At 48.6% G+C, this 15407-nt stretch overlaps 1 long non-coding RNA gene across 1 annotated transcript in view; it reads right to left on the bottom strand.

The window, feature by feature from the left end:
* Positions 1-12616, bottom strand: part of LOC138671245 (uncharacterized) — a 201714-nt gene extending 189098 nt beyond the window's left edge. The window contains exon 1 of the long non-coding RNA XR_011319443.1: positions 12423-12616. This is a non-coding gene — a long non-coding RNA (uncharacterized lncRNA). The remainder of the gene's footprint in view (positions 1-12422) is intronic.
* Positions 12617-15407: the final 2791 nt, after the last annotated feature.

Below are 15407 nucleotides of genomic sequence, written 5' to 3'. Positions count from 1 at the left end.
ACATTCATCCCTATTTTAATTAATAGAAGTGCATCTGCAGCATCCCACTGCAGCCACTCAATGGAGCTGTGATGTTCCACAACTAATCACAAATGGCTTCCTCTGGCACCGGAAACAGCTAATCAGTGGTGGCCTCAGGTGTCACTCCCCTACGATAAGATCTTAGGAAATGATAGATTAAAGAGATACAAGCTGTAACAACTCTGCATGGCCTCACATCTCTCACACAATCTTACCCACTGCTCCAGGCCATGATGTGCTTTCTCTTTAATGCCAGCTCCATGTTCTATGTCTCTGCTCTCTGCATGCTTCATGGCTATGTGTATAGGGGGCCGGCGCCTGAACTCTCTGGTTCTTATAGGAATCAGGTGCATCTGTCCAATCAGTTCCTGACCAATTACCGAGAGGCCTCCTGTATATAGTGCAGCTCCACCCTGTGCTCTGGGCCTGTGCAATGTGTTAGCTCAGTTTGTTTCTTGCTTCTGAGTTTGCCAGGTCTAGCTCTGTGTTGCTCCCTCTCTGGAGGCTTTTCTCTGTGCATTTGCCTTTATCTTTGTCCGCCCTCCAGGAGGCAGAATATCCTGGTCTCTGTGTCTTTGTCCCTGTGTCTTTGTCCTTCTGTCTTGTTCCATTGCCTTGTCTGTACTTAGTCTTATCTCGGTCTCCTTGTCTGTGGCTTCCTTCCCTGCTGTGTCTTTCCTTGTGTTCTCAGTCTGCTTGCACTCCGCACTCTTGCGGCTCTGCCTGCTCTGCATCTTGGTGGCTTTGCCGCTGCTCCGCACTTCTGCGGTTCTGCTCCGTCTTGCTCTGCTCCGCTCCCGTTGCTGCAGAAACCTCTTGCTGCAGTTCCTCTCTGCAATCCTTGCAGTTCCACTTTGCTTAGCTTCTGCAGTATCTCTTGCTGCAGCTTCTCTCCACATTCTTTGCGGCTCTGATCAGCTTTTGTTGCTACGCTACCGCTTGCTGCTTTTCCACTCCTATCTGCAGTCTTGCACTCCTCTCCTGTGTGAACAGGTCCCTACCTGTTCCTCCAAACTATATATCCCTATCTGTTCCTTCATCTCACTCACAATTGGACTGCACTCGGGTGTCATCTGAGTGCAGCCTGATTCTAATATCTCATCAGCTAGTCCTGTGTTTCCTGCCGTCCTAGCCAGTCCTGTCTCCTGCCGTCCTAAGTCAGTCCTGTGTCTCCTGCCGTCCTAGCAAGCCCTGTGTTCTCTGCCATGTCTCTGCCAGCCCTGTGTTCCAAACTACATAACTGTACCTGCACGTCCAGTGTGAACAGGCCCTTACCTGTTCCTTCATATACCACATCAACCAGTCCTGTGTTCTCTGCCGTGCCTCCCAATCCTGTGTTCCTGCCAGTCCTGCCGTTCCTGCCCTGCCTTCCAGTCCTGTGTTCCTGCTGTCCTAGCCAGTCCTGTGTTCTCTGCCGTGTCTCTGCCAGCCCTGTCTCAGCCATGCCAGCCTACTCGTCTGTGTTCCAGCCGTGCTCTTCTGCCAGTCCTGCCTAATGCCCGCACCAATCCTGGTGTTCCTGTCTCCCAAGTGGGATCAGCAGCCACAGCCAGACACCATCCTGGAGTAGCACCTGGCAGCTGCCTGCTGCACAAGCCTGTCCTCACCATCAGAGGCTCCAGTGAAAACCCAGGCAGCTGTCATAGTCATGCCCCTTCCAGGGTAGTCTGGTTTGTGGCACAGTGGGGCCACAAAACCCCCGAGCTCACGCCCACCAGTCAGGGCGTGAGCGTAACAGTTTGCACAGGCCATGGCCTCCGCTGTATCCCATGTCCTACCACTCTCAGAGCATGATGAACTTTCTGTCTACCGGTATGAGCAAGCTGAAGAATTTGTTCCGCGCTGTGTCGTTCCAATTGAGGAGACCTCAGGCCCAATCATAATTTCAAACGCTCTCTACGATCAACTCCGGGCCTATGAGGAAGAGCACAACGCAGCAGACCCACCTAGGTTCTATGGGAATCCAGAGGAATGCCAAAGCTTCCTGGAACAGTGCTTGCGCTACATCCTGCAGAATGCAGCTTGTTTTCCCTCTGACCAGATTAAGGTGGCCTACATCATGTCCTACCTAGCAGGAGATGCTTTATTATGGATTTGTCCCCTCTGGGAAGCAGGGGATCCTATCGTCATGAGTCTTGGGGCCTTCCTGGTGGCCTTCCGTAAAGTCTTTGACAAGCCTCGTCCTGCTGCTCCTGTGAAGTCTTCCCCATCTAGATCCGAGAGGCGCTCCAGACGGGCGAAACCTGTGAAGAAACCTCCACGTCAAGCCATGACCGTCTGTGATCCTCCAGTTCCTCTACCCGTTAAAGCAGCTACTCTAATAGAACCCAAAAAGACTGTCAAGAGTGGACTGGCAAAGCATCAGTCTAAGACCAGTCGTAAGAAGGGCTTACTATGTTGCTGCTGTTGTGAGGAACACCTGGAAGACCTCTGTCCAGGGGATCTAAAGCTCCAAAACCTCGGGCCAGTAGGAGAGACTGCCCTTGGTGAGAATAACTCCCTTCCGCTAAAGTCTGAGTCTGTTCCAGTGCCTTGTGGGAGCTTCGGTCCTGCAGATGTGTTAAAGCTGCTAACCAGACGGAGTCTAAGTGTGATTCCTGTTCCACTGCTCCAGAATCCTGTGAAGGTGTTTGGTGATTGCCGAGTCCTACTTATGAACAGTCCAGTGTTGAAGGGACAACTACAGCTCCAAATCGGAGCATTGTATGCGGAGAGATTTGTTTTCCACTGGTTGACCAGTCCGCCCGTCGGTCGTTCTGAACCGGATACTCTGCTGCCCGTTCCGGTCCAAAGACCCAGCGTGGTTCTGCGTTTGGAACTATCAAGTCTCCAGAAGTTTCTTGTTCCTAAACTGCTAGGTCAATCTACAGTGTTGATATCTTCGCCACCTAATCTGCTGGCTATTGAGTCACGGTGTGCTGACCTCACTGAAGTAAAGAAAGCAGTGGCGTCCTCTCCGCACACCTCCAGTGACCAGTTCCCAGGAACATCCCTGTCACTTAAAAATTTTTCCCTGAACTTTGGGAAGAAGATGCTTCCTGTAAAGATGCCTTCAGATTCCATGTGGCAGGTGGATGAAGAAATTGCAGCTGAAGCTCTTGCATCTCTGTTCTTCACCAGTCCGGAGGAAGAGATGGTCCAGTTTTGTCTGAGTAACAAGCTGATGGGGCTTCCTGAATGTATGCCTTCTGCTTCCAAGTAGCTACTTGATACTAAGACAGAGACTTACTCATCCTCTAATCTAGAAGAGGAGGTCCAGTTTTTTCAGGGTACCAGGCTGAAGATGTTTTCTGTATGTATGCCTCCAGTTTCCATCTGGCTATTTGGTGAAGATCCCAAGACAGAAGTATTCTCATCTCTGCTTCTCACCGGTCTAAAGGAGAAGGTCCAATTTTCTTGTAATGATGGGCTTAAGTTGGATCCAGTGAACGTGTCTTCAGTTTCCAAGGAATCACATTATGTTGTGGTCAAATCGCAAGCTTCCAAGTCCCTGCTTTCAATTAACCAGGTGAAAGAAGTCCTGTCCCTTGTGTCTTCTGTGTGGGAAGCTGATCGTACTGGACTCAAAGAGACTGAGCATCCTGAGATCTCTAATGTCTCAAATACCTCATTCTACGAAAGGAATGTTGTGATGGCTATGACTATGTGTCCTCCTATCCTTCTTCTACAGGTTGTTCTGGCGGGCTTGAAGAGGAGGGGCCGTAAAGGGGGGGGGTACTGTAACATCTCTGCTGGCATCGCAGCATGGCCTCACATCTCTCACACAATCTTACCCACTGCTCCAGGTCATGATGTGCTTTCTCTTTAATGCCAGCTCCATGTTCTATGTCTCTGCTCTCTGCATGCCTCATGGCTATGTGTATAGGGGGCCGGCGCCTGAACTCTCTGGTTCTTATAGGAATCAGGTGCACCTGTCCAATCAGTTCCTGACCAATTACCGAGAGGCCTCCTGTATATAGTGCAGCTCCACCCTGTGTGGGCCTGTGCAATGTGTTAGCTCAGTTAGTGTTTTGCTTCTGAGTTTGCCAGGTCTAGCTCTGTGTTGCTCCCTCTCTGGAGGCTTTTCTCTGAGCATTTGCCTTTATCTTTGTCCGCCCTCCAGGAGGCAGAATATCCTGGTCTCTGTGTCTTTGTCCCTGTGTCTTTGTCCTTGTGTCTTCTTCCATTGCCTTGTCTGTACTTTGTCTTATCTCGGTCTCCTTGTGTGTGGCTTCCTTCCCTGCTGTGTCTTTCCTTGTGTTCTCGGTCTGCTTGCACTCCGCACTCTTGCGGCTCTGCCTGCTCTGCATCTTGGTGGCTTTGCCGCTGCTCCGCACTTCTGCGGTTCTGCTCCGTCTTGCTCTGCTCCGCTCCCGTTGCTGCAGAAACCTCTTGCTGCAGTTCCTCTCTGCAATCCTTGCGGTTCCACTTTGCTTAGCTTCTGCAGTATGTCTTGCTGCAGCTTCTCTCCACATTCTTTGCGGCTCTGCTCAGCTTTTGTTGCTACGCTACCGCTTGCTGCTTTTCCATTCCTATCTGCAGTCTTGCACTCCTCTCCTGTGTGAACAGGTCCCTACCTGTTCCTCCAAACTATATATCCCTACCTGTTCCTTCATCTCACTCACAATTGGACTGCACTCGGGTGTCATCTGAGTGCAGCCTGATTCTAATATCTCATCAGCTAGTCCTGTTTCCTGCCGTCCTAGCCAGTCCTGTCTCCTGCCGTCCTAAGTCAGTCCTGTGTCTCCTGCCGTCCTAGCAAGCCCTGTGTTCTCTGCCGTGTCTCTGCCAGCCCTGTGTTCCAAACTACATATCTGTACCTGCACGTCCAGTGTGAACAGGCCCTTACCTGTTCCTTCATATACCACATCAACCAGTCCTGTGTTCTCTGCCGTGCCTCCCAATCCTGTGTTCCTGCCAGTCCTGCCGTTCCTGCCCTGCCTTCCAGTCCTGTGTTCCTGCTGTCCTAGCCAGTCCTGTTTCCTGCCGTGTCTCTGCCAGCCCTGTGTTCTCTGCCGTGTCTCTGCCAGCCCTGTCTCAGCCGTGCCAGCCTACTCGTCTGTGTTCTAGCCGTGCTCTTCTGCCAGTCCTGCCTAATGCCCGCACCAATCCTGGTGTTCCTGTCTCCCAAGTGGGATCAGCAGCCACAGCCAGACACCACCCTGGAGTAGCACCTGGCAGCTGCCTGCTGCACAAGCCTGTCCTCACCATCAGAGGCTCCAGTGAAAACCCAGGCAGCTGTCATAGTCACGCCCCTTCCAGGGTAGTCTGGTTTGTGGCACAGTGGGGCCACAAAACCCCCGAGCTCACGCCCAACAGTCAGGGCGTGAGCGTAACACAAGCTCTCATGTCAGACCATCAGAATGAGCTTACAGATTTGCAATTAATTCAGCAGCCAGCAATAGACAGTGCAACTGTGATGATAGTCACTACTCACAGACAGACTGTGAGGCAGAAAAGTCAGACGTTCCAGGGTCAATACCAAGAAAGCACGTAGATAACCAAGGGAAAAGACAAAGGCATAAGTCAGGTCACAGTCCAGGGTCAATAACAAGAGATAGCAGATCAAAGTCAAAGAACAAGACAAAGTGATAGTCAGAACACGGTCCAAAGGGTCAGACAGCGGAAGATCAGAACTCAGAACAACAGAATCAGGCAAATACTCACCAAGAAGCACAAACTACGTCTGGCAGGGATCAGGGGCAGACAGCTCAGTAAAGTAGCTGGGCTATCTCCAGAACACCGAACACCTGGAGAAAGTCCCGCACCTCCCATATACAGATTGGATAGCTGAGCTGTCAATGAAAGCATCTGCTTCTCAGCGAGCCCATCACAGGATTGATGCTAGTTCAAAAAGAGGATTCAGAGATCCTCCAAAAATTCAGAAAAATAGCAAAAAGGGCAGGAGATGCTTACCTGCCTGGGCCTACAAACAAATGCACTATGCAGGATGCAGTGGACCCATGTGGTTAAGATGGCGGCAACACAGGTGCAGAAATACCGATGAGGCAGCCACTCACAGCCTACCAAATTAAAGGAGGGGGTGGCTGCTTGGCATATGACTGCACATTAGAAACTTGAATATGGCGCTGGTCACACAATGGGAATGCACAGCATCCAGGTTAACAGCCTATTAGTGTTGCCCTTCTATTAGCTCAGGCACGCTGCCCATCGCTATTAATATGCATCCCATGTGAACTGACACCACAGTTTCCAAGACAGATTGGGATTGAACAGCGAAGCTGTCAATCAAAACACTGACAACTCAGAAAGACAGTTTCCATAGAACAGCTTAGCAATCACTCACTGAGCAGAGGAATCGTGACAGCAACACAGATACTATAAAAGGCAAACAGTGCAACATTTTTAATGGGACCAAAGGGCAAAAATGATTTTTAACCCAAAATACATGCAACCTCTTTAAGGGCGTGAAATTGTCACAAGAGTTTTGAATCAAAAGTAATGCAAAGCCTACATTTCTTTACTGTTATGCAGACACATCTTTAACCCCTTCATGACCCAGCCTATTTTGACCTTAATGACCTGGCCGTTTTTTGCAATTCTGACCAGTGTCCCTTTATGAGGTAATAACTCAGGAACGCTTCAACGGATCCTAGCGGTTCTGAGATTGTTTTTTCGTGACATATTGGGCTTCATGTTAGTGGTAAATTTAGGTCAATAAATTCTGCCTTTTATTTGTGATAAAAACGGAAATTTGGCGAAAATTTTGAAAATTTCACAATTTTCACATTTTGAATTTTTATTCTGTTAAACCAGAGAGTTATGTGACACAAAATAGTTAATAAATAACATTTCCCACATGTCTACTTTACACCAGCACAATTTTGGAAACAAAATTTTTTTTTGCTAGGAAGTTATAAGAGTTAAAATTTGACCAGCGATTTCTCATTTTTACAACGAAATTTACAAAACCATTTTTTTTAGGGACCACCTCACATTTGAAGTCAGTTTGAGGGGTCTATATGGCTGAAAATACCCAAAAGTGACACCATTCTAAAAAATGCACCCCTCAAGGTGCTCAAAACCACATTCAAGAAGTTTTTTAACCCTTCAGGTGCTTCACAGCAGCAGAAGCAACATGGAAGGAAAAAATGAACATTTAACTTTTTAGTCACAAAAATTATCTTTTAGCAACATTTTTTTTATTTTCCCAATGGTACAAGGAGAAACTGAACCACGAAAGTTGTTGTCCAATTTTTCCTGAGTACGCTGATACCTCATATGTGGGGGTAAACCACTGTTTGGGCGCACGGCAGGGCTTGGAAGGGAAGGAGCGCCATTTGACTTTTTGAATGAAAAATTGGCTCCACTCTTTAGCGGACACCATGTCACGTTTGGAGAGCCCCCGTGTGCCTAAAAATTGGAGCTCCCCCACACGTGACCCCATTTTGGAAACTAGACGCCCCAAGGAACTTATCTAGATGCATAGTGAGAACTTTGAACCCCCGGGGGCTTCACAAATTGATCCGTAAAAATGAAAAAGTACTTTTTTTTCACAAAAAAATTCTTTTAGCCTCAATTTTTTTCATTTTCACATGGGCAACAGGATAAAATGGATCCTAAAATTTGTTGGGCAATTTCTCATGAGTACACCGATACCTCACATGTGGGGGTAAACCACTGTTTGGGCACATGGTAAGGTTCGGAAGGGAAGGAGCGCCATTTGACTTTTTGAATGAAAAATTATCTCCATCGTTAGCGGACACCATGTCGTGTTTGGAGAGCCCCCGTGTGCCTAAACATTGGAGCTCCCCCACAAATGACCCCATTTTGGAAACTAGACCCCCCAAGGAACTTATCTAGATGCATATTGAGCACTTTAAACCCTCAGGTGCTTCACAAATTGATCTGTAAAAATGAAAAAGTACTTTTTTTTTCACAAAAAAATTCTTTTCGCCTCAGTTTTTCATTTTCACATGGGCAATAGGATAAAATGAATCCTAAAATTTGTTGGGCAATTTCTCCCGAGTACGCCGATACCTCATATGTGGGGGTAAACCACTGTTTGGGCACACGGCAGGGCTCGGAAGGGAAGGCGCGCCATTTGACTTTTTGAATGGAAAATTAGCTCCAATTGTTAGCGGACACCATGTCGCGTTTAGAGAGCCCCTGTGTGCCTATGCATTGGAGCTCCCCCACAAGTGACCCCATTTTGGAAACTAGACCCCCCAAGGAACTTATCTAGATGCATATTGAGCACTTTAAACCCCCAGGTGCTTCACAGAAGTTTATAATGCAGAGCCATGAAAATAAAAAATAATTTTTCTTTCCTCAAAAATGATTTTTAGCCTGGAATTTCCTATTTTGCCAAGGGTAATAGGAGAAATTGGACCGCAAATGTTGTTGTCCAGTTTGTCCTGAGTACGCTGATACCCCATATGTGGGGGTAAACCACTGTTTGGGCGCACGGCAGGGCTCGGAAGGGAAGGCACGCCAATTGGCTTTTTAAATGGAAAATTAGCTCCAATCATTAGCGGACACCATGTCACGTTTGGAGAGCCCCTGTGTGCCTAAACATTGGAGATCCCCCACATATGACCCCATTTTGGAAACTAGACCCCCAAAGGAACTAATCTAGATGTGTGGTGAGGACTTTGAACTTCCAAGTGCTTCACAGAAGTTTATAACGCAGAGCCATGAAAATAAAATAAAAATTTTATTTTCTCTAAAATGATTTTTTAGCCTGCAATTTATTATTTTCCCAAGGGTAACAGGAGAAATTTGACCCCAAAAGTTGTTGTACAGTTTCTCCTGAGTACGCTGATACCCCATATGTGGGGGTAAACCACAGTTTGGGCACATGTCGGGGCTCGGAAGACAAGTAGTGACATTTTGAAATGCAGACTTTGATGGAATGCTCTGCGGGCGTTACGTTGCGTTTGCAGAGCCCCTGATGTGGCTAAACAGTAGAAACCCCCCACAAGTGACCCCATTTTAGAAACTAGACCCCGAAAGGAACTTATCTAGATGTGAGGTGAGCACTTTGAACCCCCAAGTGCTTCACAGAAGTTTATAACACAGAGCAGTGAAAATAATAAATACGTTTTCTTTCCTCAAAAATAATTTTTTAGCCCAGAATTTTTTATTTTCCCAAGGGTTACAGGAGAAATTGGACCCCAAAAGTTGTTGTCCAGTTTCTCCTGAGTACGCTGATACCCCATATGTGGGGGTAAACCACTGTTTGGGCACACGTCGGGGCTCAGAAGGGAAGTAGTGACTTTTGAAATGCAGACTTTGATGGAATGGTCTGCGGGCGTCACGTTGCGTTTGCAGAGCCCCTGGTGTGCCTAAACAGTAGAAACCCCCCACAAGTGACCCCATTTTGGAAACTAGACCCCCCAAGGAACTTATCTAGATATGTGGTGAGCACTTTGAACCCCCAAGTGCTTCACAGACGTTTACAACGCAGAGCCGTGAAAATAAAAAATCATTTTTCTTTCCTCAAAAATGATGTTTTAGCAAGCAATTTTTTATTTTCTCAAGGGTAACAGGAGAAATTGGACCCCAGTAATTGTTGCCCAGTTTGTCCTGAGTACGCTGATACCCCATATGTGGGGGTAAACCACTGTTTGGGCACATGTCGGGGCTCGGAAGTCAAGTAGTGACGTTTTGAAATGCAGACTTTGATGGAATGGTCTGCGGGCGTCACGTTGCGTTTGCAGAGCCCCTGGTGTGCCTAAACAGTAGAAACCCCCCACAAGTGACCCCATTTTGGAAACTAGACCCCCCAAGGAACTTATCTAGATATGTGGTGAGCACTTTGAACCCCCAAGTGCTTCACAGACGTTTACAACGCAGAGCCGTGAAAATAAAAAATCATTTTTCTTTCCTCAAAAATGATGTTTTAGCAAGCAATTTTTTATTTTCTCAAGGGTAACAGGAGAAATTGGACCCCAGTAATTGTTGCCCAGTTTGTCCTGAGTACACTGATACCCCATATGTGGGGGTAAACCACTGTTTGGGCACACGTCGGGGCTCGGAAGGGAAGGAGCACCATTTGACTTTTTGAATAAAAGATTGGCTGGAATCAATGGTGGCGCCATGTTGCGTTTGGAGACCCCCTGATGTGCCTAAACAGTGGAAACCCCTCAATTCTAATGCCAACACACCCCTAACCCTTATCCCAACTGTAGCCGTAACCCTAACCACAACCCTAACCGCAACACACCCCTAACCACAACCCTAACCCCAACACACCCCTAACCCTAACCACAACTCTAATTCCAACCCAACCCTAACCCTAAGGCTATGTACCCACGTTGCGGATTCGTGTGAGATTTTTCCGCACCATTTTTGAAAAATCCGCGGGTAAAAGGCACTGCGTTTTACCTGCGGATTTACTGCGGATTTCACCTGCGGATTCCTATTGAGGAATAGGTGTAAAACGCTGCGGAATCCGCACAAAGAATTGACATGCTGCGGAAAATACAACGCAGCGTTTCCGTGCGGTATTTTCCGCACCATGGGCACAGCAGATTTGGTTTTCCATAGGTTTACATGGTACTGTAAACCTGATGGAACACTGCTGCGGATCTGCAGCGGCCAATCCGCTGCGGATCCGCAGCCAAATCCGCACCGTGTGCACATAGCCTAATTCTAAAGGTATGTGCACACGCTTCGGAAAACGCTGCGGATCCGCAGCAGTTTCCCATGAGTTTACATTTCAATGTAAACCTATGGGAAACAAAAATCGCTGTACACATGCTGCGGAAAAACTGCACGGAAACGCAGCGGTTTACATTCCGCAGCATGTCACTTCTTTCTGCGGATTCCACAGCGGTTTTACAACTGCTCCAATAGAAAATCGCAGTTGTAAAACCGCAGTGAAATGCGCAGAAAAACCGCGGTAAATCTGCCATAAATCCGCAGCGGTTTAGCACTGCGGATTTATCAAATCCGCTGCGGAAAAATCCGCAGAGGACCAGAATACGTGTGCACATACCGAAACCCTAACCCTAACCCTAACCCTAACCCTACCCCTAACCCTACCCCTACCCCTAACCCTACCCTTAACCCTACCCTACCCCTACCCCTACCCCTAACCCTACCCCTAACCCTACCCCTAACCCTAACCCTAACCCTAGTTCTAACTCCAACCTTAGTGAAAAAAAAAAAAATTCTTTATTTTATTATTGTCCCTATCTATGGGGGACAAATGGGGGGGGTCATTTACTGTTTTTTTATTTTGACCACTGTGATAGATTATATCACAGTGATCAAAATTCACATTGGAACGAATCTGCCGGCCGGCAGATTCGGCGGGCGCACTGCGCATGCGCCCGCCATTTTGGAACATGGCGGCGCCCGGGGAAGAAGACGGACGGACCCCGCCAGGATCGGTAAGTATAAGGGGGGGAGATCAGGGCACAGGGGGGGGAGATCAGGGCACGGGGGGGCGTCGGAGCACGGGGGGGGAGGGATCGGAGCATGGGGGAGAGTGATCGGTGTGCGGGCGTGTGGATCGGTGTGCAGGGGGGGTGGATCGGTGTGCAGGGGGGGTGGATCGGAGCACGGGGGGGGATCGGAGTGCGGGGGGGTTTGATTGGAGCACGGGGGGGTGTGATTGGAGCACGGGGGGAGCGGACAGGAGGACGGGGGAGCGGAGCACAGGACGGAGGGGAGCGGACCACAGATCGGGGGGCTGGGGGGGCGATCGGAGGGGTGGGGTGGGGGCACATTAGTATTTCCAGCCATGGCCGATGATATTGCAGCATCGGCCATGGCTGGATTGTAATATTTCACCATTTTTTTAGGTGAAATATTACAAATCGCTCTGATTGGCAGTTTCACTTTCAACAGCCAATCAGAGCGATCGTAGCCACGAGGGGGTGAAGCCACCCCCCCTGGGCTAAACTACCACTCCCCCTGTCCCTGCAGATCGGGTGAAATGGGAGTTAACCCTTTCACCCGATCTGCAGGGACGCGATCTTTCTGTGACACAGCATATGCGTCACAGGTCGGATTGGCACCGACTTTCATGACGCATACGCTGTGTCACAGGTCGGGAAGGGGTTAAGGTACGGTCAAACGTTGCATTTTATTTGCAATAAAACTGTAATACCATGATGCACTTGAGTCGCCACGCGGGCTGGGGTACTTGGTACCGGGTCCTTCAGTTCACAGGGGGATGTCACGGTGGCTGCAACCCGGTCCGTGGCCCAGGGCGCTCATGTAAAAGGGGAATGGTCTTTAAAGGGGTAGAGTTTATGTCTGTGACGCCACCTGTGGTATTCGGTCAGGGTGACCGACGCTGCTTTAAGGGGTCCGCTGGGGTGATGTTATGGCAGCTAGATGGTATACCTTCCCACAGGTGAAGTGTATCCCAAGGGTTTCCCGGTGTGTAGATGGTGAATGGTGCAGGCACAGAGAAGAATGAGGACACAAGTTTGCAGTCTCTTTACCTTTACTGAAGACTTCAGCATCCACAGTCCAGAGCACCAGATCACAGGGCAGGCAGAGTCCGGCCGGTTTGGAGGCAAGTCCAGAGTCCCCTTGTCCAGGTGGAAATCAGTAGCCTTCCTTTGCGCTGCAGTGTTGTAGTCCCTTACTGCTAAGCTTCTCATAAGGTCCTCACAACTGTTGTAGATGTTATGGATGTTATGTCTCTCCCTCTGTCCCCCGGATAGAACAGGACAAACCTGTTATGTTAGCTAATGACAGGTGTTATGAAGGCAATCCAGAAACACAGTGTGCTTAGCGATCAGAGCGCACACAGTGATCTGACAAATACCCAAAAATACAAGAACGAGCTCTGAGACGTGGAAACTCTGTAGACTGCACACCTGATCCTATCCTAAACACAACTAAAAGCGGCTGTGGATTGCGCCTAACAACTACCTAGGCAACTCGGCACAGCCTAAGAAACTAGCTAGCCTGAAGATAGAAAAATAGGCCTGACTTGCCCCAGAGAAATTCCCCAAAGGAAAAGGCAGCCCCCCACATATAATGACTGTGAGTAAGCTGAAAAGACAAAACGTGGGGATGAAATAGATTCAGCAAAGTGGGGCCCGATATTCTAGGACAGAGCGAGGACAGTAAAGCAAACTTTGCAGTCTACAAAAAACCCTAAAGCAAAACCACGCAAAGGGGGCAAAAAAAAACCACCGTGCCGAACTAACGGCACGGCGGTACACCCTTTGCGTCTCAGAGCTTCCAGCAAAACAAAAGACAAGCTGGACAGAAAAAAAGCAACAAAAAAGCAAAAAGCACTTAGCTATACAGAGCAGCAGGTCACAGGAACAATCAGGAGAAGCTCAGATCCAACACTGAAACATTGACAAGGAGCAAGGATAGCAGCATCAGGCGGAGTTAAGTAATGAAGCAGTTAACGAGCTCACCAGAACACCTGAGGGAGGAAGCTCAGAAGCTGCAGTACCACTTGTGACCACAGGAGTGAATTCAGCCACAGAATTCACAACAGTACCCCCCCTTGAGGAGGGGTCACCGAACCCTCACCAGAGCCCCCAGGCCGACCAGGATGAGCCGCATGAAAGGCACGAACAAGATCGGAAGCATGAACATCAGAGGCAAAAACCCAGGAATTATCTTCCTGAGCATAACCCTTCCATTTAACCAGATACTGGAGTTTCCGTCTAGAAACACGAGAATCCAAAATCTTCTCCACAATATACTCCAATTCCCCCTCCACCAAAACCGGGGCAGGAGGCTCAACAGATGGAACCATAGGTGCCACGTATCTCCGCAACAACGACCTATGGAATACATTATGTATGGAAAAGGAGTCTGGGAGGGTCAAACGAAAAGACACAGGATTGAGAACCTCAGAAATCCTATATGGACCAATAAAATGAGGTTTAAATTTAGGAGAGGAAACCTTCATAGGAATATGACGAGAAGATAACCAAACCAGATCCCCAACACGAAGTCGGGGACCCACACGGCGTCTGCAATTAGCGAAAAGTTGAGCTTTCTCCTGGGACAAGATCAAATTGTCCACTACCTGAGTCCAGATCTGCTGCAACCTATCCACCACAGAATCCACACCAGGACAGTCCGAAGACTCAACCTGTCCTGAAGAGAAACGAGGATGGAACCCAGAATTGCAAAAAAATGGAGAAACCAAGGTAGCCGAGCTGGCCCGATAATTAAGGGCGAACTCAGCCAACGGCAAAAAGGACACCCAATCATCCTGGTCTGCAGAAACAAAACATCTCAGATATGTTTCCAAGGTCTGATTGGTTCGTTCGGTCTGGCCATTAGTCTGAGGATGGAAAGCCGAGGAAAAGGATAGGTCAATGCCCATCCTACCACAAAAGGCTCGCCAAAACCTTGAAACAAACTGGGAACCTCTGTCAGAAACAATATTCTCAGGAATGCCATGCAACCGAACCACATGCTGAAAGAACAAAGGTACCAAATCAGAGGAGGAAGGCAATTTAGCCAAGGGCACCAGATGGACCATTTTAGAAAAGCGATCACAGACCACCCAAATGACTGACATCTTTTGAGAAACGGGAAGGTCAGAAATGAAATCCATCGAAATATGTGTCCAAGGCCTCTTTGGGACCGGCAAGGGCAAAAGCAACCCACTGGCACGAGAACAGCAGGGCTTAGCCCTAGCACAAATCCCACAGGACTGCACAAAAGTACGTACATCCCGTGACAGAGATGGCCACCAGAAGGATCTAGCCACTAACTCTCTGGTACCAAAGATTCCAGGATGACCAGCCAACACCGAACAATGAAGTTCAGAGATAAGTTTATTAGTCCACCTATCAGGGACGAACAGTTTCTCTGCTGGACAACGATCAGGTTTATTCGCCTGAAATTTTTGCAGCACCCGCCGCAAATCAGGGGAGATGGCAGACACAATGACTCCTTCCTTGAGGATACCCGCTGGCTCAGATAAACCCGGAGAGTCGGGCACAAAACTCCTAGACAGAGCATCCGCCTTCACATTTTTAGAGCCCGGAAGGTACGAAATCACAAAGTCGAAGCGGGCAAAAAATAACGACCAACGGGCCTGTCTAGGATTCAAGCGCTTGGCAGACTCGAGATAAGTCAAGTTCTTATGATCAGTCAATACCACCACGCGATGCTTAGCTCCTTCAAGCCAATGACGCCACTCCTCGAATGCCCACTTCATGGCCAGCAACTCTCGATTGCCTACATCATAATTACGCTCAGCGGGCGAAAACTTCCTGGAAAAGAAAGCACATGGTTTCATCACTGAGCAATCAGAACCTCTCTGTGACAAAACCGCCCCTGCTCCAATCTCAGAAGCATCAACCTCGACCTGGAACGGAAGAGAAACATCTGGCTGACACAACACAGGGGCAGAACAAAAACGACGCTTCAACTCCTGAAAAGCTTCCACAGCAGCAGAAGACCAATTAACCAAATCAGCACCCTTCTTGGTCAAATCG

The sequence above is a fragment of the Ranitomeya imitator genome, chromosome 3 (genome assembly GCF_032444005.1).
Source record: "Ranitomeya imitator isolate aRanImi1 chromosome 3, aRanImi1.pri, whole genome shotgun sequence".
In the NCBI taxonomy this organism is placed as follows: Eukaryota; Metazoa; Chordata; class Amphibia; order Anura; family Dendrobatidae; genus Ranitomeya; species Ranitomeya imitator.
This window is presented reverse-complemented; position numbering and strand designations above follow the sequence as displayed.